The 26,037-nt window shown below is 38.0% G+C and overlaps 2 long non-coding RNA genes across 4 annotated transcripts in view; one reads left to right on the top strand and one right to left on the bottom strand.

The window, feature by feature from the left end:
* LOC144315700 (uncharacterized) overlaps window positions 1-26,037 on the bottom strand; it is a 51,051-nt gene that overhangs the window by 4,467 nt on the left and 20,547 nt on the right. The window lies entirely within an intron of this gene.
* LOC144315698 (uncharacterized) overlaps window positions 1-26,037 on the top strand; it is a 48,429-nt gene that overhangs the window by 17,836 nt on the left and 4,556 nt on the right. For 2 of the 3 annotated variants that reach the window (XR_013381499.1, XR_013381497.1), the window contains exons 2-4: window positions 9,639-9,891; window positions 12,296-12,497; window positions 19,434-19,962. This is a non-coding gene — a long non-coding RNA (uncharacterized LOC144315698). Of the gene's footprint in view, window positions 1-9,638; window positions 9,892-12,295; window positions 12,498-19,433; window positions 19,963-26,037 lie in introns of those variants that run through there. The other variant, XR_013381498.1, reaches the window with a different exon arrangement.

Below are 26,037 nucleotides of genomic sequence, written 5' to 3'. Positions count from 1 at the left end.
TTATTTCAGTTATGGATGTGTGGGATATTGAGTCACAGTGTAATAATGTATTACTGTGTATAACAGCAGAAGAAATTTAAAATACTGCTCTAGAAAGTTTTTTCCAAACTTGCTAACAATCAAAACCATCTAAGAGTTATAAAAAACATACAAATTTCCAGGTCTTATCCTAAAAGGAGGGGTCCAAGAAGAGTCTGTGGAGGCTGCCCCAGAAAAACCTACAGTCCTGAATCACTAACTCTATTTAAAATGAACAGGTGAGAAACAGAAAATTAACAAAAGTGAGAGAGTGTGGTACAACCTAAGCATCAGGACCCACAAGCATACATAAGGAGTGATGAGAATGGGAGAAGTTTATCATAGAAGACTATTAGAGAAGGTTCACTGAGCATCTACTCTGAGCAGGATGTAAACTTACGAAAGGCATTGATTGCAATTTGGGCAGGAAGATGGAAAACCCTTACATACAAAAAGGTTGATGCTAACATAGGTACCAATAACAGAAAAAAATGAGATCTCGGGATGAAGTCCACCAGGAAGAGACTCATGGTGGAGGTAAGACTTAACTTGGCTGAGCCTAGAGGATAATTCAACCAAAGGCTTCTGGAGAAAAGAGTGTTTTACTTGCATTGGGCCCCAATTGTTAAGAACATGATAGTCGTTAAACAAGTAGACAAAGTTAGTGGAGGGAAAAGTAAGAAGATGAGCCGAACAGGTAGTTTGGGATGGTAAGATTAGCTCCTGCCCTTTATATTGAGAAATGTAAAACAAGTAGAATGGGGCCCAGGGTTGGGAATAACCCTGACAGGGCGATTAAGTTTTTCCATTCGTTCTCCTGGCCTCTGCAGCAAAATTACACAGAAATGTAAAAGAAAGCATCCAGAGATATACTCTCTAAAATACTTGACCATGTTCTCCTGGCTGTAAAAGGCTGGATGCTCAGGTTTAAACAACAGATTTAGAAAGTGATTTTGTTTTAAGACCATAAGGAGAGGCACACACAGCACTAGTATTAACTCCCTCCATTGTAGCTATGGTTCTTGACCCTTTGCTGCACATTAGAATAATCTGGGAGACTTCACAATTCTCAGGGCTTGGGCTCCTTCCTAAGGAAACCAAAGCAGAGTTTCCAGGGCTGGATCCAGAGCATTTGTGCCTTTGAATAGTGCCCCAGGTAACTTTAACGTGCAGCCAGCCTTGAGAACCATTGAAATGTGAGTCCTAAAATCCATACTGCTAAAGCAGAGCAGAGTTTATGCTCTCTTTTTTGCTTTTCAACAAAAGAAATCAGACTGACATCTATTTTTTTTCCAACCTTGCCTCAGGCTGTAGCTGCAGTAGAACTATGGACAGCAAGGATTCTTTTCCTTAACTCTGTAGGCAAAACCAAAGATGAGCGTTTAGGCTGAAGCTCCTGACAGCTGCTCCTGCTCAGTGTCAATTATACTAACCTAGACATCCACCCCTTCCAGGCACACCTCCCCTGTGGCACACCATTGTCACACTTTCATATTTAAAATCTTCAGTGGCCCTCAATTCTTTAATGGCAAAGCCCAAACTCTTCATCTAGGCATTCCTAGCCCTTCCTGATCTGGCTCTAAACTTGTATTCAAGATGTTGTCTCAATATTCTGGCTGCCCAGGTTGCTGCATTGTTCTGTACTAAATGGAAACGCCATATTCTTGTTTCTACCTTTCCTCTCAGTTTTGCCACATCTGCAATGACAACAGTTCTGTTCTCACTCTCACTTCATCGTATGTCCCTACTCAAAGTCCAGTTTAAGTTTCTACTTGACTATCAATAGCCTAACACCCTACAACTCCTATGAAGCTTTCCCCCAGTACTCCAGCATTGGGAAAGATGTCAGATATAATGGCACAAAAAGAACTTCAGTATGTTCAGTGAAGAAGCTTTATTGTATTTAGATCATTATTCTGTATAATGATTATGTGGTCCAGCTGCCTAGGACTGAACCCTACTTCTTCAACCAGTTTATCATTTGACTTCTTTAAGCTGCAGTTTTTCACACGTAAAATTGGGGAAATAGCTTTTAGATTAAATCAGATAATGCGGGATCCCTGGGTGGCGCAGCGGTTTAGCGCCTGCCTTTGGCCCAGGGCGCGATCCTGGAGACCCGGGATCGAATCCCACATCGGGCTCCCGGTGCATGGAGCCTGCTTCTCCCTCTGCCTGTGTCTCTGCCTCTCTCTCTCTCTCTCTCTGTGTGACTATCATAAATAAATAAAAATTAAAAAAAAAAAAATAAATAAATAAATTAGATAATGCAAGAAAATTCTTTAGCACAGGACTCAGCCCCTAATTGAATATTAAGTGAACTCTGGTATTTTTGTTTGTCTGTTCACATATTCTTGTCTCTTTGGCAAAATTGTAAGATCATCTGAAGGTTAGCTCTCTTTCCTAAATTTCACTGCCTGGATTACAATACTATACTAAAAACAGTATGCGATTTGAAATCAAAGCATCATGTATGATTTGGCCATTCTATTTGAACCTCAATTCTCTAATGTGTAAAATAGGAATTATAATAATAATAATGGTACTCCTCATGCTTAGGAGATTAAAGGAAATAATATACCAGGAAGTTCTTTGTAATCTTTTAAGTACTGTTAAAAAAATATATATAGTTGTAGTTATCTTAGAGAATCTATACATTTATTGAATGTGACATCTAAATTTGAGATTAAACATGAATAAATACATTTACTTATTGAAAATATAGTATCTTTGTGTGTTTACTTAAAAATAAGAAAGTGGATGCAAAATCCATGTCTTAATTTCTTCATGTGTAATATAACATTAAACAAAGGGATCATTCATGTATTCTTATTTTGTGTGTGTGATTTCAAATTTTCTACAATGAAGTGTAGTATCTTTAGATTTAAAAATCATTATCTAAAAAGAAGAGTCCTGGGGCGCCTGGGTGACTCAGCAGTTGGGCATCTGCCTTCCACTCAGGGTGTGATCCCGGGGACCTGGGATCAAGTCCCACATCAGGCCCCTTGCGGGGAGCCTGCTTCTCTCTCTGCCTGTGTCTCTGGCTCTCTCTCTCTATGTCTCTCATGAGTAAATAAATAAAATATTTAATACATAAATAAATAAAAAGAAGAGTCCCAGGGGCATTTGGGTGGCCTAGCGGTTGAGTGTCTGCCTTTGGCTCAAGTCATGATCCCAGGTCCTGGGATCGAGTACCACGTCGGGGTCCCCACAGGGAGTCTGCTTCTCCCTCTGCCTGTGTCTCTGCCTCTCTTTCTGTGTCTCTCATGAATAAATAAATAAAATCTTTAAAAGAAATAAAGAGTCCTAGAGACATAAAACTGTATCCCCCAAATGCACATATATGTATGTGTATGTATCTTTTGGGGTGAGTGACTGACAACATTCTATGACTGCTTCTTGCCAAACATACATTTCTGTTCATTGCTCATCATATTTCAAAAACTGAAAGGACAGAATAAGTAGAATGGAGGCACACACATGAAGCCTTATTTGAGCTTTACAATGAGATTATTACCACCACATTAAAAAAATTGAAAACACAATTGAAAAAATACAAAGTTTATGAATGCTTTTCCTAGAGAAGCCTAGCATGTGACAGCAGCACTTACTGGCCTAATGTGGTACAGTAACCAAGCTCCCTCAGACATCATGACAGGCTAGGTGACTTTATAACTGTGTGTCAAGGAGGCTGAAAGGAGATCAAGGACAAAGAGCTTGGGGTTGCTTTTTGAAAGTACTGGAAAATATAAATCTTTGTCAAAAGTAATTACTATGCACTTACAGATAGTAAAATATTACACATATTTCCCTGAAAGGCAACATATCTCCCTCTTTAAAATGCACATTTAGAAAACAGGATTCTCTCCTGTTCATTCTCCTATAGATATGAGCTATATAGGCATATTAGTTGAAAGCTTATATAAGTTATGGAAAATAATAGCTATATATTGTTCTTCTTTAATTTGGGGAACTTTGAAGATCCTTTTAACCCTTTAATGTGGGCTATGAGTTACTAAAGGAGCAACACACTTAGATGGACATTAAATAATGTGGGTTAGAGAGTCTTAGTGTATTGGACAAGCTATAGGGGGTGAATATATACTACAACTTAAGGTAAAATTTTTTCTGTAGAAAGAAACTACAGTTTCCATCCTTTTTCCAAGGAGTCTGTGACCCCAAAGGGTATCCAGGACAGTCCTGGCTTATGCCTGTTTATTTGATACAATTTTTTATTAGCATCCCCTTTCACTCTCAAATTGTCACAACCCAGAAGATAAATATTTGGTCACTCTAGTTAAGGTCCATGGATCAAGGCATTGTTTTTGTCTTTTTTGAAATGAACTCCTGGCTTCTTTGTCAGGAGGGGCAACTTTGAGAGAAGTTTCATGAAATTCTCTGAGCACAAATAATAAAATGCTTGATTTAAATTCCCTCATTGTATATTTTTCTTAAATTTAGAAACATAGCAGCTGAATACCTGCCTAGTGGTCTATCCACCACTCCAAAATATTTCTGTTCATCTTTTTCTTAGTTGTATTACATCTGGGTAAAGACTAGAAATGGTAGGTGAAGAAAATATTTGACTTTTGTTCTGTGCATTTGTTCAAGTAGCATTAATAATTACCCATTTAATAATAGTTCTCTAGTACTGGAGAGGGAAAAAAAGGAAAATATGCTCTAATTTGTCCCATGGCTTATAATCTATTTGAGGAAATAAGACACACACTTATTAAAAGACAATAAAATTCACGAGATACCACCATACACCTATTAGAATGGATAAAATCAGGAACACTGACAATATCAAATGCTGGCAAGAATATGGAGCAAGAGGAACTCTCATTCATTGCTGGTGGAAGTGCAAAATAGTACAGCCACTGTGGAAGATAATTTGGTGGTTTCTTACAAAACTAAACATTCAGCAATTGTGCCCCTTTGTGTTTACCCAAAGGAATTGAAAACTTATCCACACAAATACCTGCACACAAATGTTCATGGCAAGTTTATTCATAATTACCAAAACTTGGAAGCAACCAGCTGTCTATCAGTAGGTAAATAAACTGGTACATCCAGGCAACGGAATATTATTCACTGCTAAAAAGAAATGAGCTACCAATACATGATAAGACATATATAAAACTTAAATGAATATTACTGAGTATTGTAAGCCAATCTGAAAGGGCTGTATACTGTGTGATTCCAATTATATGACATTATAAAACTATGGAGACAGTAAAAAGATCAGTGGTTGCTAGGGTTTGAGGGGACAGATGGATAGGTTCAGCACAGAGGATTTTGAGGGCAGTGCAGATATTCTATATGATACCTTAATGATGGATACTATCATTTGTCCAGACCAATAGAATGCACAATACTGAGATGTAACATGAACTGTAGACTTTGGGTGATTATGACACACGGTATAGGTTCATCATTTGTAACAACTATACCCACTGGTGGGGGATGCAGATAATGGGGGAGGCTGTGCATGTGTGTGAGTAGGGGATATATGGGAGATCTGTATACCTTCTTAATTTTGCCATGAACCTAAAACTGCTCTAAAACAGTAAAGTCTTAATAATTTTTTAAAGACAGCTAATGAATGCTAGGTAGATAATTAGTGATCTAAGACTTTGAAGAGAGAGCTCACTGTAAATTAGAATAGTTAAAAGGACTGATTGTGATGAGTTTTTGAGAAACCTTGAATGCCAGCCAGGGCTATGGGGAGAGATTATCCTCTAGACAATGGAACGCCTTTGGACATTCTTAAGCAAAAGCTAGAATGTTATAACATAACTTGAGAAATAACTCTAAGGCATGACTTCCTGAAAATAAATTAATTCCTTAGTTTGCCCAAAGACAGTCACAATAATTTTTAGGCATTATAGATCCTTCCCAGCCCCATAGCACCTGTCTGATTGCTTAATCTTTCCATTTCGGCTTTCTGCAGGCAGTTACTTAAGTATATTTTGAATCCACATGGACTTGTTAGTGCTTCCCTTATCTTTCTTTCTAGAGGAACTCCTCAAGGCCAGGCACAATGTCTAATTCTATTGTGCTTCTCTGAATATTTCTCTATTTCTCTGTCTCTCCATCTCTTTCTCTCTCTCTCTCTCACACACACACACACATACACACACACACCCTTATACATCCCAAATAGAAGCTAGTCCAAGCCTTCATGCCAGTAGTAGATGTAGGGTTTCATTTCAGCTTAGAGGTCATTTCTCATATTCAAATTAGCAAGAGAGAAAGTCTATTGGTAGAAATCATAATTGTCTAGGAGGGAGAAAATTCACCAGTGTCACAGTGGGAACTCTAAGTAAAATCCCTCGTCCTACTGGATTTTCAAGCAGTATTTGACAGAGCTGTATCATTCTCTTACTATTCTTAGCTTTAAATATTAGAGAACTCAAAGACTCAGTTCTTGGTTGCCTTCTCTATTCTCTTTTCCCTAGTGAACTCATTCAGTCCTATGGCTTTAAATACTATTTATACTGATAATGTCTGAATTTATATCTCTACCTTTGACCTCTTTCTGATCTCCAGACACATGTGTCCTTAACTACCTATTTCTTATTCCTACTTGGATATTTGATAAGCAATTCAAGTTTTATGTGTTTGAAATGAAACTCTTGTTTCAGAGCCTTCCACCAAAGTCCTTATGCTCTCACTCTATTCCCTGTCTCACACATGGCATCTCTGTTCTACCAGTTAGTTTCTCAGACTAGAAAAACTTAGAGTCATCCTGGTTATGAGTCATCCTTGACATCTGTCTTTCTCTGGTGCCACATATCCCATCCATCAGCAACTTCTGTAAGCTCAACCTTGGAAATATATTTAGATTCCAGACCACTTCTCTCCACTTCCATTACTGCTTCCCTAATCTGACAGCCATCCATTTTCTCCTGAATTATTTAAATTGCCTCCAAACTGGTCTCTGCTTCCATCCTTGCATTTGCACAATCTGCTCAACACAAAACAGCAGAGTAATTCTTCTAAAATATAAGTCAGATTACAATACTTCTCCACTCAAAACCCTACAGTGGCTCCCATCTTGCTCAGAGTAAAAGCACAAGCACCTATCTTCCTATAATAAGACACTATAATATCTGGCCCTGCCCCTGCTCTGACCTCACTTCTACCACTCTCCTCATTGTTTTCTTGGCTCCAGCCACTAGTTCCTTAGTCATTCCTCAAACGTCCCAGCTAGATTGAAAATAGCACCCTACCCATTCCTGACTCTATACATTTTTATCCTACATCATTCCTTTTTCACATTCTTAACCCTGCATTACATATTACCTATCTATCTATCTATCTATCTATCTATCTATCTATCTATCTATCTATCTAGTGTCTGCCCCTGTTAGAGTATAGGAATATAGCTTCATGGAGGACAGGATCTTTTAGAAACCTATTTTGTATATAGCTATATCCCCAGGGCCTAAAAGAGCCTAAAAGATTACCTGGAACATATTGGATGTTCAATAAATACTTGTTGAAGAAGTTAATATGTGAATGAATGAACAAATACACAAGCAAACTTTATTAAAAAAGTAAACATTTTGTCTTGCTCATGCACAGAGACACTAGCTTTGTTAGTGTTCCAAAAGTTGTCACACCAAAGACCTATGCTAACATATAAATAACTACCTAGGTTTTATTTGTTTGTTTTCAAAAAAAGATTGTAAGAATTGGCATGCCTACTTGACTGCTCCATACCCTCTTAGGACTTGCTAATTCTATCTGTGATCTTTTCTACTGTGAATCACTAAATAGTAGAATAAGAGACACCAGGGATTATCTGGTCCAAATGAGCATTTCAGAAGAACAGAAACTAAGGCTTGAGCTCATGAAATAACTTCCTTGAGGTTACAGAGCTTGTTAAAAGCAGAGCTAGAATTAAATTTCCGATCTACGATGTTTATGCCTACTGCTTTTTTTTCCTACCACCACAAGGATAAGGAATCTCTCTCTTTCTCTTTCTCTCATTGTCCTTGCTACCATTGTTGCTGATGAAAATTCAATTGCAACAGTCTTCAAAGAGAGCCAGATTCTCAAGTGCATTTGAAGCTCAGTGATGACTTTCTCAGAGAGCAAGAGGCTGTTGATGGGGTCCCTTCACTTTCAGAGAACAGAAGAGGCAGAGATTCATCTGTGGGCATTGGCAAAGCTGATGCTTACTGACGAGGCCCCAGAATGGAAATATCCTGCTTGTCCTTTTAACAGGATTTCAGCCAGAGATTTCAGGGAAAAGTACTGCAGCCTAGTGGGCTGTGAATATGAGTGGAAATGTCAGAGCTATGAATCAGTTAACACATTTTTATTTAGCATCTTCCTGTGAAAGAAGATGAGAAGACATGGCTCCTGCACTCAAATTTCTTACCATTTCAGAGCAGAGTCAAGAACAGTACAAGAACCTGTTAGATCTTAGAGGTTCTAGCACTTAAGACTTGGAGAGCATGACCTGGATAGCAAGAATGGGGGTGGTTTTCATGGAGTACAAAATTTTGTCATAAAGGGTAACTGGGATTTAAGTAGTTGAAGAGGAATTTGGTGCAATGCTTTCTTCTCTTGTCTTTGAATTTAAGAAATACATTAATATCCTTCAGCTCATGGGACCCTGAAACTCTAGGGTATATTTCCCATTCTGCCCAGAGAAATCAATGTTCCAACCTTTGAAGTAACCCATGTTCGGCATGGCAGGTTAGATACAAAGTCCGCAAGACTCCCTCCCAGGACACTTTCTAATAGAATGCTCTACTGGAAGACTGCTCCTCTGTATCTTCCTCTGCATTCTGAAGATGCAGGGACTAACTTAGTCTTGGAAATTTTCAAGGAGATCAAACTTGGTGCCTATCCTAAGTTCTAAGACATAATTTAAAAAAAGAAAGTTTAAGGCATCCCAAGGTGTCAGTTTCCTCTTTGTTGTTTATAACCCAAATGTTTTAACAGCCCTGAGGTGCCCTCCACCTATGAGGCCCTAACTCTTTGAGGCCTATCTATGAAGGGTGCACAGTTGACCTGGCCCTGCTGATGAGAAAAGCACAGATGTCTACCATCTGGTCAGGGGTCCTTGTGCATGTGCCAATTTCCTGTCACTGACAGCCAGCCCTTGATTGATGGAATTTGGTACTCCATCTTTTTTTTTTTCTTAGTACAATATAACCTCATGAATTCAGATGGCACTTAGCCAAAATGAGAGAATTTGAACTTGGGCAGGGGTAAAGTTTACCATCAATGAAATGAGGGTCTGTTAAATAAATTACCAATGTAAACAGGATTGTAAAAAGGACAATTTAATCTACTTACAAGAATAAATTGTTTTCAAGCACTTAAGTTGCATAAATTTACATACAGTGTGCTAATTACAAATGATTGATAGCCAGTCATTCAAACACATCTGGTAAGAACCCTGTTCTCTAACACTTTACTAGACACTAGATTGCATTACTTAAAGTACTTGAAAATAGTTCAAATATATTTTATATATGCATATAGGTATTCATAGACACTTGTATAAGACAGTCCTTGTTTTTCATCAAGCCATATTCCTGGAAACTACACCAGAAAGGATTATCAAACACAGATCACTGAGAGCCAAATTGTATTTTCAGATAGGAACGATGTTATGATTGGAACTGGAGTGCCAGACCCAGGGATCACACCAAGTAAATCGTGTATTCAGTCAGCATTCGCTCATAACAATCTAAGCTACAGCATCTGCAACTAGAAAAGACAACTCATATTTACTGAGCAGCTGCTATATCCAAGTGCTTTACATGTGTAATCTCAGTTATCAGTACATGACCATTATGGAACTACTGCCTCCATTTTCTGGGAAACAACATTGAAACTCAAAGAGAATGAGTAAGTTATGCTTAATTACATCATCATAATCAATAGAATTGGAAATTAAATCTAGGTCTGATTCCAAATTTAAGTGCCCCTTTTCAAAATGTAATATCTATAATCCTTAAAACTCTTACATTGCACATAGTTATGTAAAGTTTCTGTAACCTATAGGAAGTCAATAAATGTAATTGCTATTTTCTGGGGCCTAGATGGAATTTCAGTCCTCTATAAGGACACTGCTAAAACAAATCTCCCTCCTTTTATATATGCAAACATGTTTGCCAAACTTTAAAATGTATTTAAATGTAAGATATTAATTTAAACATAGTTGAGGTATCTTCAACATGTTACTTTTTTCTCAGTTGTTGGTATCCATGTCTTATTTTCCCCAATAGACATTTTAAGCTCATTAAGAGTAGGGACTAATATCACTAATATCTTTGCACTTACCACTGTTATTTATCTTACTACCTAGAATAAAATCTTGGCCAGTAATGGCTTAGATGTGTTCATGGCATGAATTAGTAAATGAATGAATTCTTTTTTTATTATAAGTTATAATATACCATAAATTTAAAATCAATATGTAGCTACAATAAATATTTGAGTGCAGTCTTTAAGTTTACTTTAAATATTAGAAAGTTACTGATGGTGGTAATGGGGAAAGGGGGATTAGGAATGATATGGGTCTCTAAGGAATTTGGAAAACAAACTTCTCTTGAAAAAATTTCCTATAGCCAGTAAATCAATCAAAATTAATCCCTTGACTTCAGAGCTAACATTATAAGTAAATAATAGTAACAGAAACTTTATTGTAGTAAGATCTATATAGAAACTGTCCATTTTAGCCATCTTAAAAAATATTTATGTATTTATTTTAGAGAGGGAGAGAATGCATGTATACAAGTGCAGTGGGGAGGGTAAGAGGAAGGCGGAGAGAGAGTCTCAAGCAGACTCTGCACTGATTATGGAGTCTGACCCGGGGCTCAACCTCATGACCCTGAGACCATGACATGAGCTGAAACCAAGAGTCAACACCCACCCAGGCACCCCATTTTAGCCATTTTTAAGTGTACAGTTCAGTGGCATTAAATACATTTGCAGAGTTGTGCAACCATCATCATCCATATCCAGAATATTTTCATCCAAAACAGAAACAGTAATTCCCCATTCTCCTTCACCCAGCCCCTGCAACCTCTATTATACTTTGTGTCTTTAAGAATTTGCCTTTTCTATATACCTCATGTAAATACAATCATACAATATTTCTTTAGAATTGTATTTGCTTCATCTAAATATTTGAAAACCTCATTATCAACTTTAAGATTGATAAATTAGAGGTCAGAAATATCTTGGCCCTGGTCCTCTTATTCTTTTGTTTATTAGTTTCATAGGTAGAATTCAGTGATTCATAAGTTGAATATAATACACAGTGCTGATTGCATCAAGTGCCCTCCTTAATGCCCATCACCCAATTATCCCCATCCCTCCTCCACCACCCCTCCAGCAAGCCTCAGTTTGTTTTGAGTTCAGTGTCTCTTATTATTTACCTCGATCTCAATTTTCATCTTATTTTATTTTCCTTCCCTTCCTGATCCTCTTTTTTAATATTTGTTTTCTTCTCTCCATGTATTTGATAATATAAAAGCAGGCTGACTGGCACAGATTCAGTAAAGGGAACCAGAAAGAAGTCTAGATGTATAAACAGGAACAGTTGCCTTCATGCTTGTTGTTCAGAGTGATGTTCATATTCATCAGTTGATTATATGTGCATGAGAATCCGTTTAATATCATCCTTTCACCCTCCCCCCACTCCTCACATCACCTCTTGTCTTTTCCTTCTCTTATTATGTTATCACTGAGAACAATCGAATGAATAGATAAAATGGCATGTTCATTAATGCCAGTGTTAAATAAGAAAAACAGCAAAAATGGGTGTCAGCATGCCGGGGAATCATCAACATTTCTACTTATTCTGACTCTTCCTTTTACTGGTTCACTCAAACTTATTTAAAAGGTGCTGAACCAACCATTAAAATCACTCAATGTACTCTGAACAGGTCACCAGCCACAGGAACTTAAAATGGAACTAGCCATCAGCTCCTGCCATCAAGTGCCATCTTGTTTTAACTCTGCCAAGGAGCCTCCATTTTCAGCAGAGCTTTTGCATTACCTGTTCTCCCTATTGAAAAAATGCTCTCTTTGTTAATGTCATGCCATTACTCCTCATCACCTTTCCTTGTACTGGGTTGAATAATTCCTTTGCCTCCTTAGAAGTTAAACACTTCAAATATTTATAGGCTGTAACTTGAAAAGTTTTGGGCTAATGGATCATGTTTCTACCTGAGGGACTCCTTCATTTTCCAGAATTACTGTAGGCGCATAATCTTTAATCCTCCATTATTTCTGATTTCTCCAGGTTAAGCATCTGTGGGCGACAGCGACTTTAACTGACACCTCCAACCTGCCTTTTTAAGATAAAGACTTTTCTCCCTTACGTTTAATATTTGAGCTTTCAAGAGAACAAATTGGCTCTGTAGTTTCTGGTGTAGGAAATCTGATTTGGCCAAACAAAACATTAAGACAGAGGAGATGCAGCTGCTGCTTGCACTGGACTACAGGTAACTCTTCTTACAAAATATTGTCAAGTTTTACACTATTCAGTGAATAAGCAACTGTAAATAATCAAATGAGAGATTATCCATGAAAGGGAATTGCAAAATTTAAAAATGTTATAAAAATAAAAGTTTTATTAACATTGATATCAATTGTTCCAGGTTGTTTGGATATTTGAAGTTTTATTTACTTTACACTAAAACTTAAAAAGAGTAATTGTGTTGGATATTCATAAAATTTATGGATAGAATTTATTCTTTTACTTATAACATAGGGCTATCCCAGTGATGAGTAGCTCACATTTATTGAAGTTCTCTTCCATGTCAATATGTAGAGCTAAGTATTTTACAAAGATTATATCAATGCCTACAGTGTCTCTCTGAACAGGACTTTATTTCCCTAATGTTCAAGTGAGCAATTTGGAGCTTACAAGGTTGTTACTTGAGTTACTCAACTAATGTGGACGTGAACCCTGTCCAGTTCAATGGCAATAGCTGGGTTTTCATTAGTGCCTTCCTTCTCTGTGATATTATAATACCCTTTGGGTACTGAAGTGCACCTGTAACTTTTCCCTTACCTAAATGGGTGCAGCTTCCAAGTTTTGAGTTTTCATATGCGATCCAGGAAGTGTTATCTTCCTCTTCTACTGTCAAACTATGAGATCTCCTGTCTTCCTCCTGTCTTGTGACAGTACCCTTTGTTTCCTTCTGATTTGATTCTGCAGGTCTGCTAAGGACTTAGCATCCAGATGAACATGGGAAACTTGTGCAGTAAATAGAAGTCAACCTGCACTGAGTGAGGGACTAGGAAGACTGTCCTGAGTGAAACAAGCTACTGCATAAAATTGTTTAATGCACATGCAACTCTCAAGAATGTTGTAGGGGGTGTGGAAGCTGCATTAAGTGGAAATTGGACCAGAGCTTTTCTGTGGGCTTCTCAGTTGTTTTTTTTTTTTTTTTAAGATTTTATTTATTTATTCATGAAAGACACAGAGAGGCAGAGACATAGGCAGAGGGAGAAGCAGGCACCTCAAGGGAAGCCTGATGTAGGACTTGATTCTGGGACTCCAGGACCACGCATTGAGCCAAAAGCAGGTGCTCAGCCACTGAGCCACCCGGGCATCCCAGCTTCTCAGTTTAGATGTTTTATGAATCTATGAGTGAAATTCTTGTAAACAGGGATCCCTGGGTGGCGCAGCGGTTTGGCGCCTGCCTTTGGCCCAGGGCGCGATCCTGGAGACCCGGGATCGAGTCCCACGTCGGGCTCCCGGTGCATGGAGCCTGCTTCTCCCTCTGCCTGTGTCTCTGCCTCTCTCTCTCTCACTGTGTGCCTATCATGAATAAATAAAAATAAAAAAAAAATTAAAAAAAAAATTCTTGTAAACATGTCAGAGAAAACTGCTTGTTCATTGATTCATTAATTCTTTGCTCAACACCTTATTGGACACCTTCTCTGAGCCAATCACTCTATTCTGGAAGTCAAACAGAGTGGTGAACAAAACAGAAATGGTCACTGTATTCAAAAAGAACATTTTCATGGGGACAGGGGGCTCAGGCCACAAACACATAAATAACCAAGATCATAGCTGAAGGAAGTACAACCTGGGAATGTAACAGTATGATGGGTCTTGGAAGCCTCTCTCAGGAGGTAACATTGGAAATGAGTCTTGAATGACAAGAAGGAACAAAGACATGAGAGAAGACCTATTTAGGCACTGAAAACAAAAAGTAAAAAATTTCCAAGGCTGGAGTAAGCTGGCCTTTATGAAACAGAAGTTCAGTGCTTCTGGAGCTTGGAGAAGGAGAACACAGAAGCCAGATCACAGAAGGACTTTATAGTTCAGCCTCCACACAATGGAAAACACTGGAGAGTTTTAAGCTGCAAGAAGGCATGACATGATTTATATTTTTTAAGAGATAAGTTTGATTGCTGTATGGAAAATAGATTTGGTTACCATGTACAGCTTTCTAGAGGTTGTAAACAGCTTTGTGAAGCTAAACTTTGACCAGGACACTCATTTTATCTGCTTAAAACAAAACAACTCAAAAGAGTGAGTTCCATTTTACTTGACAAAGTCCCTAATCCACTCAGTCTGGGCATGGTAATATCCTCATGTCCAAGGTGCCTGAGGGCAGAAGTTTAAGATTTTAGCCATCTTGTATTCTCAGTCCCTCAGAAATCTAACTGTGGTGAATTACTCTGGAGTGCACAAGGACTCTTCTGCCTCACCCTGAGTCCTGGCCCAAACCTTTCCCACTTCCTCCCTGAGGCTGGAAATAGTACCTTTTACTTCATTAATGCAAGGTTTAGACCCCTTATGCACATGTCTCTAAGGGGAGTAACTTGGAATTTACCATCATTGGCCACTGTCATCTCAAATTGAGAATTAGGAATTGAGGACTAGAAAAGTGAAGGCAATGTGCATTGAGGACCTCTGGACCTACAATAATGGGACAAGACCAGATGTAGAGGACAGGGGACATCAAAATCAAAAGCCCCTGAAGAAACAAGTTGCCCATAACTGCCATTCACTTTTGCTTTGTTCTAGCCTTTTCTTCTGTTTGAATGTTAGTTCTTCTCTTTTTCTTCACAGTGCTTGAGTGACTAATAGCCTCTTCTGTTTATGGAAAGAATTAAAGGGAAGATTGCTAAAGCTTGTACCTGAAACTAAAACAGGAAGATAGAGTTTAGTCTCCTGAGAGCCACTCAGAACATCTCAGTTAGTAGCCAGTATGCAGTGCAGCAAAAAATCATATACCTTGTGGAGTGAGGAATACCAGAAAAAGACTAATTCCTTTTAAAAATAGACAGTTTGATATAGTGGAAAGAGCACTGGGTGAGACACTGGAGACCTGTTTGGAAATGCCAATTCTAGTATTTACCCATGTGAGACTTTACCAGAAGGAGAGTTTATTTTAAGGAATTTACAGTAAAGTAATCAATATCCAATGAATTAACCCTCACAAGAATCCTCAGTTTAGGGATCCCTGGGTGGCGCAGTGGTTTGGCGCCTGCCTTTGGCCCAGGGCGCGATCCTGGAGACCCGGGATCGAATCCCACGTCGGGCTCCCGGTGCATGGAGCCTGCTTCTCCCTCTGCCTGTGTCTCTGCCTCTCTCTCTCTCTCTCTGTGACTATCCTAAATAAATAAATAAAATATTAAAAAAAAAAAAAAAAAAAAAAGAATCCTCAGTTTACCAAGTAAATCTCCAGTAGATTATCTGGCAGTAGGAAAGCAAACCTCTAATCACCCAAAGCTAACTACCTCAGTCATGTATGTGTATGTATATATGTGTGCATAGTTATACATGTGAATGTGCACAAAGTTGTGTGCATGTGATATATAGATACACACATTCACATGGGTACGTATCTGCACACATAAGCAAGCCTGTTTTTCTATATACATCTGTATACATACATGTACATGTGAGTTTACAAGTAAGCCCGTATCTTATGAATATATATATATATGAGTTTGAACGTCTCTTTAGTAAGGAGACTCCAGCTGTGACAAAATAACTGGTACCAGACTCACGTACCCACCAAATAACTATAATATCTGGATAGATCATATCAAATTATTTGCAGACTCTGAGGAGTAATCAAATGAATGCCATGTTCCTTAAGAGAACAAAGCCATGTTGCACTACTAGGTATTTACCCAAAGGATACAAAAATACAGATTTGATGGAGTACACACACCCTATGTTCACAACGGCATTATCAACAATAACTAAACTATGGAAAGAGCCCAAATATCCATCAACTGTGAATGGATGAAGAAGATGTGGTATATATACACAATGTAATATCACTCAGTAATCAAAAAGAATGAAATCTTGCCATTTGAAATGACATATATGGAGCTAGAGTGTATTATGCTAAGTGAAATAAGTCAGAGAAAGACAAATACCATAAGATTTCACTCATGTGGAATTTAAGAAATAAAACAGATGAACATATGGAAGGGGGAAAAACAAGAAAAAAGGGAGAGGGAAAAAAAAACATAAGAGACTCTTAGAGAACAAACTGAGAGGTGATGGAAGGAGGTGGGTGTGGAATGGACTCTATGGGTGTTGGGTATTAAGGAGAGTACTTGATATAATCAGCACTGGGTATTGTATGTAAGTGATGAATCACTGAATTCTATTGTTGAAACCAACATTGCACTGTATGTTAACTAACTAGAATTTCAATAAAAATTTGAAGGAAAAGAAAGGACCTGCAGTGAACACATTGGGTTTATTTGGGTTCTGAATCGTAGTTCTAGGAAAATGTCAGTTGATTGGCCTGGGTTGGATCAAGTACAGATACCTGGCCAATCATTTGTGATAGTGGGGGATGGGCTGTCATAGTACAGCATCCTGTGTAGAAAAAAATGACTATTCTTTTTTAGAATGGGTAGTTTAGCAATGACTGCCTGCTGGCCAGAGGCATGTGCAATTTTTTCCCCCATAAATTAAACCTTCTTTAGCTACATAAAATTTGAAATGTTTAAACAGCAAAGAATATCCTAAACAGAATAATTATTAGGACTAAGAAACATTACAAAAGAAGTATCTGGAAAATGCCAACTCCTCTAAAATAATATGAATTTAGGATTAAGCTAATAAAAATAGAATTTAAAAAAAGAGAAAGAATGAAGGCATAGAAGATGATACCCACAATCACTCAGATTTTTCTCCCTAAGGATGTTTTCTAGGCTCTCATGCAATAAAGAGAAGCCCAAACAATGAATAGTGACTTTAATAGGCAAAGGAAACATATTCAGAGTCTGGCCTACTAACCTAACTAGGATTTTGGAGCAGGAAAACAGAGAAAGGCAAACTACAGGAAGAACATTTCAAAAATCTTTGTGGAAATAGCCCCCAGGTCCTGGGCCAAACACGGCCTGTGCAGATGCAACATGAGACCATAGGAAGCCTGGGTGATAGCAGATACCAGGCAGTTGGGAACTAATCATAGATTACAGAGATCTCACAGGGGAGTGGAGGTACTTTGAGAAACACTTTGGACAATTAGAGATCCTAAAAGCCCTACTGTATAAGGCCTATGCCTTGATAATAAGAAAAGGAAAAAAAAAAACTGAAATAGATCTGCTGTACCAGAGCTTTTACCAGGCTCTGAACAGAATCAAAGGGATTCACCAATAATTTAACCACCTACCAGAATAAAATTTAACTCCCTTTAACAGAAGATAATATAATCCAAAACCTCTGTGAAACATTATTTAAAATATCCAGCATATTGGGGATCCCTGGGTGGCTCACCAGTTTGGCATCTGCCTTCAGCCTAGGGCGTGATCCTGGAGTCCCAGGATCAAGTCCCGCATCGGGCTCCCTGCGTGGAGCCTGTTTCTCCCTTTGCCTGTGTCTCTGCCTCTCTCTATATATATTTCTCTCTCTTTCTCATGAATAAATAAAACCTTTAAAAAATATCCAGCATATCATCAAAATTTACTAGACATACAATGAAATAGAAAAAAGTAGCTGATGATAGACATAAGACAATGAACAGAAACAAATACAGAGGTAATTAGATGTTGAAATTCACAGACAAGGATGTCAAAATATATGTTAAATTTTCAAAAATAGAGGGGAAATGGATGGAATGGAAAAAAAAGCTAAAATATTTCAACAATCTATTAAAAAATAATTAAATGAACCCTCTACATGTACAAAAATAACAGTATCTGAAATTGGAGGGGGTTAATAACATCCAGGACACAATAGAAGATCAGATAATTGAACCTTGAGAGAGGTTGTTAGAAAATACCAAAGCTGAAGCACAAGAAGAAAAAAGCAATAAGAAAGAGAAGAAAGAAATGTATAAGATGAATTAAATTATCTAACATGTGTATTGTAATCATTGGAGAAGAAAAGAGAAGGAGAGTAAAGAACCAGTATTTGGAAGAAAATGGCCAAGAACTTTTTAATACCGATGAAAGATATCAACCCACAGATTAAAGAGCTCAGTGAGCCATAAGTATGTAGGCATCATATACTCAAACTTTTAGAAACAAAATGAAGGAGACCATTTCTATAGAGACAAACACTGGAAGGAATGCAGAAGGGAGCTTAATTTTTTCAAATAACCTTTATATGCTACCTTTCTGAGAGCCTTTGGTAAATCCTTTTGACAATCTTTAAATGTTTGTTATGGTAAAATAGGAGAGTGGATTATGTGCTTCTTTGGAAGTTACTCAAGAGTTGCCTCAGTTTTACTTCTTTCATAAAGTCTTTAACCATTTCAGCATCCCTGATTACTAGAACACAACCAAGTATCTCTTATTTTCTTGATCTCTCTGATCATGCTTCTCAGTTCCAATGCTAGTTCCTTAAGGATGCATGAACATTTCACATAGTTCCTCAGGAATTCCATATTTCCTTAAGGATGCACAAACATTTCATATAACTCATTAAAGGCTTAGCAATACTAGAATAAATTATTCTCTCTATGAAATTTTGTTACATTGAATTAATTAAATGTATTAGTTCTCATAACAAAGAAATGTAAAGTTTGCAGATATTTTTTTCACTTGTATAATCCAACACATTCTTTCTACCAGTATTTATTATGTTACTTCTATGTGTGAAGCACTTGTATCTAAAAAACAATGTGCCATTGTTCCATAAATTTTCAAAATGTACATAAAATAGGCCAAATAAATGCCAAATTCAGTATCCTGTTAAACATTATTATCCATTTACAATATCTATTACCCTTTTAAAATTTCAATACCTAAGTCTTCTATAATCAATTGCAATTGCATGAATACACAATAACTTTTTTATTAAATCTAAGTTTAAATATTTGTTGTACAGCCTTAATTTAAAATCTGACCCTCTTTCAAATGGAATGCCTTTATGAAATTTAATAAAACATGAAGGTCATAAAATGTATTAAACTGTTGTACTTTCCATTTTTAATTCTGAACAGGCAAGATTAAAGAGAGTAGCTTGCTTTCTTAAAGCAAGGCAAGGCAGATTGGAAGAAAAGATGATTTCTCTTCTTCTGGGCCCTCACCCTCAGGAGGAGTCCTATCAACTATTGTAGGGAAGACTGAATACAAAACAACAGAGGAACATACAGATGACCTCCCCAGAATCTCCAAGCCTGAAGATTCCATAACACATTCTCCTGTTGTGCAAAATGAGTCCTAAGAAATTTTAACAAATAGTGAGATCCCAGCTGCTTGTAGTTAAAAGATCATCAAAAACCATATGAAAGATCTGTAAGAAACGAATACTCCAACTAGAGCAAGACGACCTCCTCAAAGCAGGACTGACATGTTTATGAGACACTGGATTTTTGGGAGGAGACTTAAGGAGAAAAAAAAATTATTGTTGGTGTTAGCTATTAAACTATGTTTATTCATTCCTTAATGTCCTCTCTAGCTGATTGCTTATGGTATGAGGGCACTTGATAGACAGTTAATATGTACCAATTAAAGGAACAGATATACAGACCTCTGCCACATTTTCTCATGAATATGATTCAAATCAGAAATGCTTCTGACCATTTTGGTCCCTTGAAAAACCATGGGTTTTGTTTTCTTTTTTCAAAATCTTGTAAAGAAGTTCACTGAATAGCTTGGTTCTCAAATGTTGGTTATGACCCAAATTAAAGTTGCTGATGCTCTACAAAATGGCTTGGAAACCTCCCCAGAAAAAAAAACAGTCCACCCTCCCTATTCCCAGCCTCCTGGCTAACTGCAAAAGGGCAAGGAATGTGGAGTCTTTTATAAGAGGGAATCCTGCTCTAGAATATTCTCCACTCACACCACCCAAACTCTGATGAGGGGTAGAGAAGTGCACAACACTTTCTCTTATTAGTTAATCACCAGCTGCCCACAGTGGGCTGGCAATGCCATTTTCACTTTTGGCCTGAGGGTTTGAGGACAAAAAGATGGACAGGAAAGGAAGGAAAAAGTAATAATATATTCATTTGTTGATCATTTGTGATATGGCAGGCATTGTTCAGTAGAATATGAAGATGAGTAAGACACTGCTGTCACTGATTTGGAGAGATTACTCCTGGCAGAGAACTGTGCTGTTTAGCTTTCATTTGCTCCTCCTGATTCACCACCCACACTCTTCAGTATCCCAGAAGACTGAGCAGTATAGACCACATCAACAGGTTCTCTTGCCTTCTGCCTTCTGATTAGTTCAGTTCACGCAGAACCTTACAAAAGACATTGGAGAGTGAGAGAAGTTGGGGAATATTTATTCCTCCAGCTCCCTACCTTCTTGGTCACTTAGGCTAGCTGTATTCCTCAACTTAAAGCCACAGCTTCTGTCAGCAGTGCTCCCAACATTCTCTCTCCTTATGCTTCTATAACCACAAGGCTTCCCTTGCTCTTTCAGGCTGACAGGTGGTAGCACCATCCCTGTCACTAGACCAGGGTATTGCACTATCCATTGTATTTCACTATACTCTGCCCACACCTTTGAAAATAGTTCTTTTATTTCACTGTCCTCAAATGTCCAATTTTATTGTGCTACTTGTGACTGATCCAAGGACTTTTGCTTACTTGTTCTGTGATCCTGGCCAAGTTATCTGCCCTCTCATCTTCTGGACCTAGTAATACATATCTTGTACAACTATTCTGAGGATTTAAGTAGTATACAGAGCATCCAATAACAACTGGTTGCTTCATTCAGGCATGGGAATTACTCATATTCAAATATGTATATTTGGCCAAAATAAAGAGGAGGCTGGCGGGAAGGAGAGAATGGAGGTGGGATGGGGAGAACATTCCGCTATATAATGTGGTGATTCTGTAGCCATTTCCCTTAATAAGTGTCTGTCTCACATTGGTCTCAGTTCTCATGTGACCCTTATTCTCTGAGAATCTTCCCATGTTGACTGGGATTTTGCTGTCTTAAGAGTTGTACTTTGTATTCCACATAACCCCTAAACAAAAGCCAACCACTTCTCTGGTGCCCAGCCAAGGAACAGTTCTCTGATGGAAAAACTGGCTGAGTTGAACTTACTGAGAAGTTGTAAATTGGTCCTCAGTGTGGTGTTTCCTCAGGATTTCAAGATACTTTTTATTTTGAGTCATGTTTTCTAGCTCTAGAAACCACTTTTTAGATAGAATTCCTCTCCAGTGTAAGCGTTCAGCCATAGGGAAGCTGTATTCTACCCTTAACTATTTACATGTTGGACTCCACCACCAGACTGCTGTTCTTTCTTTGTCCTTGTAGATCCAATCAAAATAGATACTCCATATAAATTGACTGAACAAACGAGTGAAAACATGAAAGAGTAGAGCCAGACCACAAAATGCTTTACAAAATCATCAATTCCTAGGAAATATTTGTTTTCTCTTTTTCTCCCTAATGGAGCGCTGGAATGCAAAGTGGGTCCAGGAAAGCCAGTGGCTTGCTTGGCTGCTCACTTACGGCCAAAATATGGATGCTATAATTCATTAGACCTAAAGGATGTGAGTTAGAGGTTTGGGGATGTGAATGAGCAGTTCTTTGATGGCTGCTCTCCTATATAAACTAAGCAAATTTCATAAAACTAAACTTTTGGCCCTTCCACATCCTTGATTTATTATTTTTTAAATGGAATACATCGTACTTGCTTACATATATCTCATAGCTTGCTTTATTGTTACTTTGATCTAAGATGGATGCAGGTGGGTATTGTAGTGTTGGTACAACCGAGGTGATATGAAAGGCTAGCTGTGTAGCTTTTGTCCGTCTCCTTTTCCTCTATCTCCTTGATAGTAGACTTATAGTTTCTTGAGGTGTATGTAGCTCTATGTCCACATGCAGGAGTATTTTTCTTGGAATAGAGAGGTCTGAATATCAATTTCTACCATGTAGCAAAGTATACATTTTCTCAATATCCCTTTTGAATCTTTCTGGACCCCAACTCCTAGGATGGAAAGCAGTTCTAAAGAGCCTGCAGTTTGTAAACAATACTAACAGGAAAACCCTGATAGAAGAAATTTTTAATTCACTTTCTTGATTTATTTATAGAGTTCTTCTCCTGCCTGCATTTGTAGCTAGCTGGCTGATATATGTTAGCCAAGCATATCTGAATAAGCCCTTGGTGTTAAATGACCATGATTAAAGAGAATATTCTGCTCTGAAATTGAATAATTGTATCAATCCACTGGTCCTTCAGTAACCTCAAGACTTTGGGACATAAATCTTTGAGTATGTCAAACCCTTTGTCCTCAGTAAATTTATGTAACCTTGATCTATCTAGAAAATCAATTCACTTTATCTGGAAAATTAAATCTCATTTATTATTTAAATTACCTTTAGTTAAATTTCTGACTGTCATGTGTCATTCACTTAACCATTCATTTATTCAACAAATATTAATTGAATTCTGCTTCATAGTATTGTTCTAGGTACTGGGGACACAGTCATAAATAGAACAGACACAAAAGCAAGTGAAAGTCCCTGCCCTCGTAGAGTTTACATGCTAGGGAGAACTGATGAAAAATGAACAGTGCAAATATATGATCATGTGATATATTAAAAGATATGAAGTGCTATGGTGAAAAATAAACTGGGAAGGGGATAGGAATGACTTGAGTAGAAACTTCCAGTTAAAAAAGAAAACATGGGCAAAGTGCCCAAGGTGAGGTGTGCCTGGTATTTTCATTGCCAGTGTAGTATAAGGAGCAAGGCAGAGAGAGCAGTATTAAAGGTGATGTCTGAGAGGGAATGGTGTCAGAATGATGTAGAGCCTTGCAGGTCTCTCTGAGGTAACTTTGTCTTTTACTCTGAATGTAATGAGAAGGCCCTGGAGGGTTTTGAGCAAATGAGTGACATGATTTGATTGATATTTTAACAGAATCATTCTGTTGAGGTTAAAATGAAGGTTCAAGGTTAGAAGTTGAGGAAGTTTGGAGAGCCCTACTATGATCTGACCAAAAGATGAAGAAATGATAGTGGTTTGAATCAAGGAAGTGGTAAAGGTTGTGAGAAGTGGTCATTTGAGCCAGCAGAACTTGCTGATGGATAGGATTGGGGTTAGAGAGAGTGAGAGAGGAAGGATGACATTGATGTTTTAGGCCTGCATAATCACCAGGATGATGCTGTCACTGAGATGGAGACAACTTCAGAGGACACAGCTTGGGGAGAAGGGTCAGAAGTTCAGTTTTTGACATACCAGGAACTTCCCAGTGGGTCCAATGTTGGGCTGAGAAGGGAGTCTTAGGAGGCTTGCACCTAAGGACTACAAACTGTGAATGGGCAGTCATTCCATCCATCAACCAATATTTTTAAATGATTAGCATGTGCCAGGCAGGGTTCTAGGCTTTGGGTCTGTGGCACTGACTAAGGCAGACAAATCCTCTTTCCTTAAAGGCTTACATTATTGTGGAGGTATACAGAGGTGATGGATGGATGGATGGATGGATGGATGGATGGATGGATGGACGGACAGTCAGATTGATACATATACACAGAATAAATTCCAAAAAGTGATAAGTTCTTTGAATAAAAATAAAATAGTTTAAAAGAGAGAGAGAGAGAAAGTTCCATTGCAGCCTTGCAGAAACTCTTTTAGCTGAAGTGACCCAAAGAAAATGCCTCTGAGAAAATGACACATGAACTGAGTTCTGAATGATGAGAAAATGCCAGCCACACAAGATGTGGGAGAAGACATTCCAAGCAGAAAAGGTACTAAATCAAGATCCTGAGCTGATGGTGACCCTAAAGTATTGAGGGGATAGGAAGAAGGCCAATGTGGCTGGGGGGTTATGAGTATGGGACAGAATAGTGGGGGGTGTTGGGAAGAAAAATTTGGGCCAGATAGGAAGCGCCAGGTCAAGTATGACCTTACAGGCTACAGAAAAAGTTTAGATTTAAGTTAAAACACAGGAAAGTTTACACAGGAGCCCAAATCTGATTTGTGTTTTTAAAGATCTTTCCAGCAGCTCTGCAAAAAAGACCTTAATGGAGAGGCAAGAGAGGAAGAATGGAGATCCACTAGGTGGCTATAAGAGTAGGTTATAACATAAGGACAGCAAAGTATTAGGGTGTGGAAGCATATTTGACTATTTACATTTATATTTAAATCCATTAAGAATAAATACAATGAAAAATCCGGTTCCTTAACCACAGTAACCATATTCCAAGTGTTCAATAGTTATATGTGGCTTCTGGGTTCCTTACTGTACAGCATAGCTATAGAACATTCCCATAATCACAGAAAGTTCTGTTGGACAATTCTGCTACAAAAATAAAGTTACAAGACTTGATATTCACAAGCTGGTATAGCTATAGATGAAGTCAGTGTGGTGATTTGGTGCTAAATAAGTCCTTAGGGAAGCAGGAATGGACTAAATGCATTAGATTCAAATAGTCCAAGAACTAGAGCAAAAACTGCTATTAATGTGATATCTTTCCTTGTTTTATTTGGAATATTGAATTTCCCCGACTAATGCATCCTGACCACATTCCACATTCCTTCTGTAAATATCCTCTTATATCGACATATTCGTAATAAGGATCTAGACCTTTATTCTCCCTATATTAGTCAGTTATCCTTTAGATGCAACTACTAGAAGTCCACCCAAACTAGCTTAAATTTAGAAATAGAGTCATAAAGGTAAATGTGTAACTCAGAACCCAAAAGGTGTCACAGGACCTAGAGGGTTGAGAGGTAGAGCTTCTCATTGCTGCTTCATTTTTCTCAATCATAGATGAGCATCTGTGCTCATATATATGTCACATAAACCATAACAACCCCCAAATTACAGGAACCCCCAAGGTTACACAGCCTTATCATTGAAACAGTGAACACTGATTAATTTAATGTATTTAATGTTTGAGTTCTTTTTTAAATTCTGAGAGACACTGATTATCCCAGCTTGACCTGGTACCATCAGCTGTGGCTAGGTTTATGGAGCTCCTAATACTGGGATTGAATCTTTAGGAGGAGGCTCTCTAGGAGATGGGTATGAATGAGGAGAAAATGACAGGTGGAAGAGTGACAGGCACTTCTGCTAGCATCTCCTGTTTCTACTCTGTACTCCTGAAACCAATGAAGATTATACCAAAGCTATAACAAGTCAGGTAGGCATCTATTAATTACACATTTATTTAGCAGTAAATTTGGCATTCTAGAAGACATGATTTCTATGTTCCAAGTGTTTACCAAATGCTAGGCATTACTGAAACAATACTTGATTAAGAGCCAGGAATCAACAGGAATGAATCAGGTAAGCAGCCTCTGGCCAGTGTTGCAACAGATAAAGAAAGAAGGCCCAACAGAATTGTAACCTCACAAAAATATTGATGGAAATAGCTGTTCTTGTATCCATCATCAATCAGACCTTCTCTGTCTCATCAATAATACCTTGAACTGAATTCAAGTGGCCTCTTGTCATTCCTGGAGCATCTGGACAGGTGCTTAAAGACAGAGCATGATTTCTCCATCCTTCACTCTGTTGCACAGTTTCTGGCATATAGCAGCTGTTCCATACGTGTAGTTGGATGCATGCATGGTGGACGGATGCATGGACACATGGGAGAATGGATTGTTATTGATACATAGATCAGTAAAAAAG

Source organism: Canis aureus, chromosome 6 (assembly GCF_053574225.1).
Source record: "Canis aureus isolate CA01 chromosome 6, VMU_Caureus_v.1.0, whole genome shotgun sequence".
NCBI lineage: Eukaryota > Metazoa > Chordata > Mammalia > Carnivora > Canidae > Canis > Canis aureus.
The sequence above is the reverse complement of the archived record's forward strand: the minus strand, read 5'-3'. Positions and strand labels throughout refer to the sequence as shown.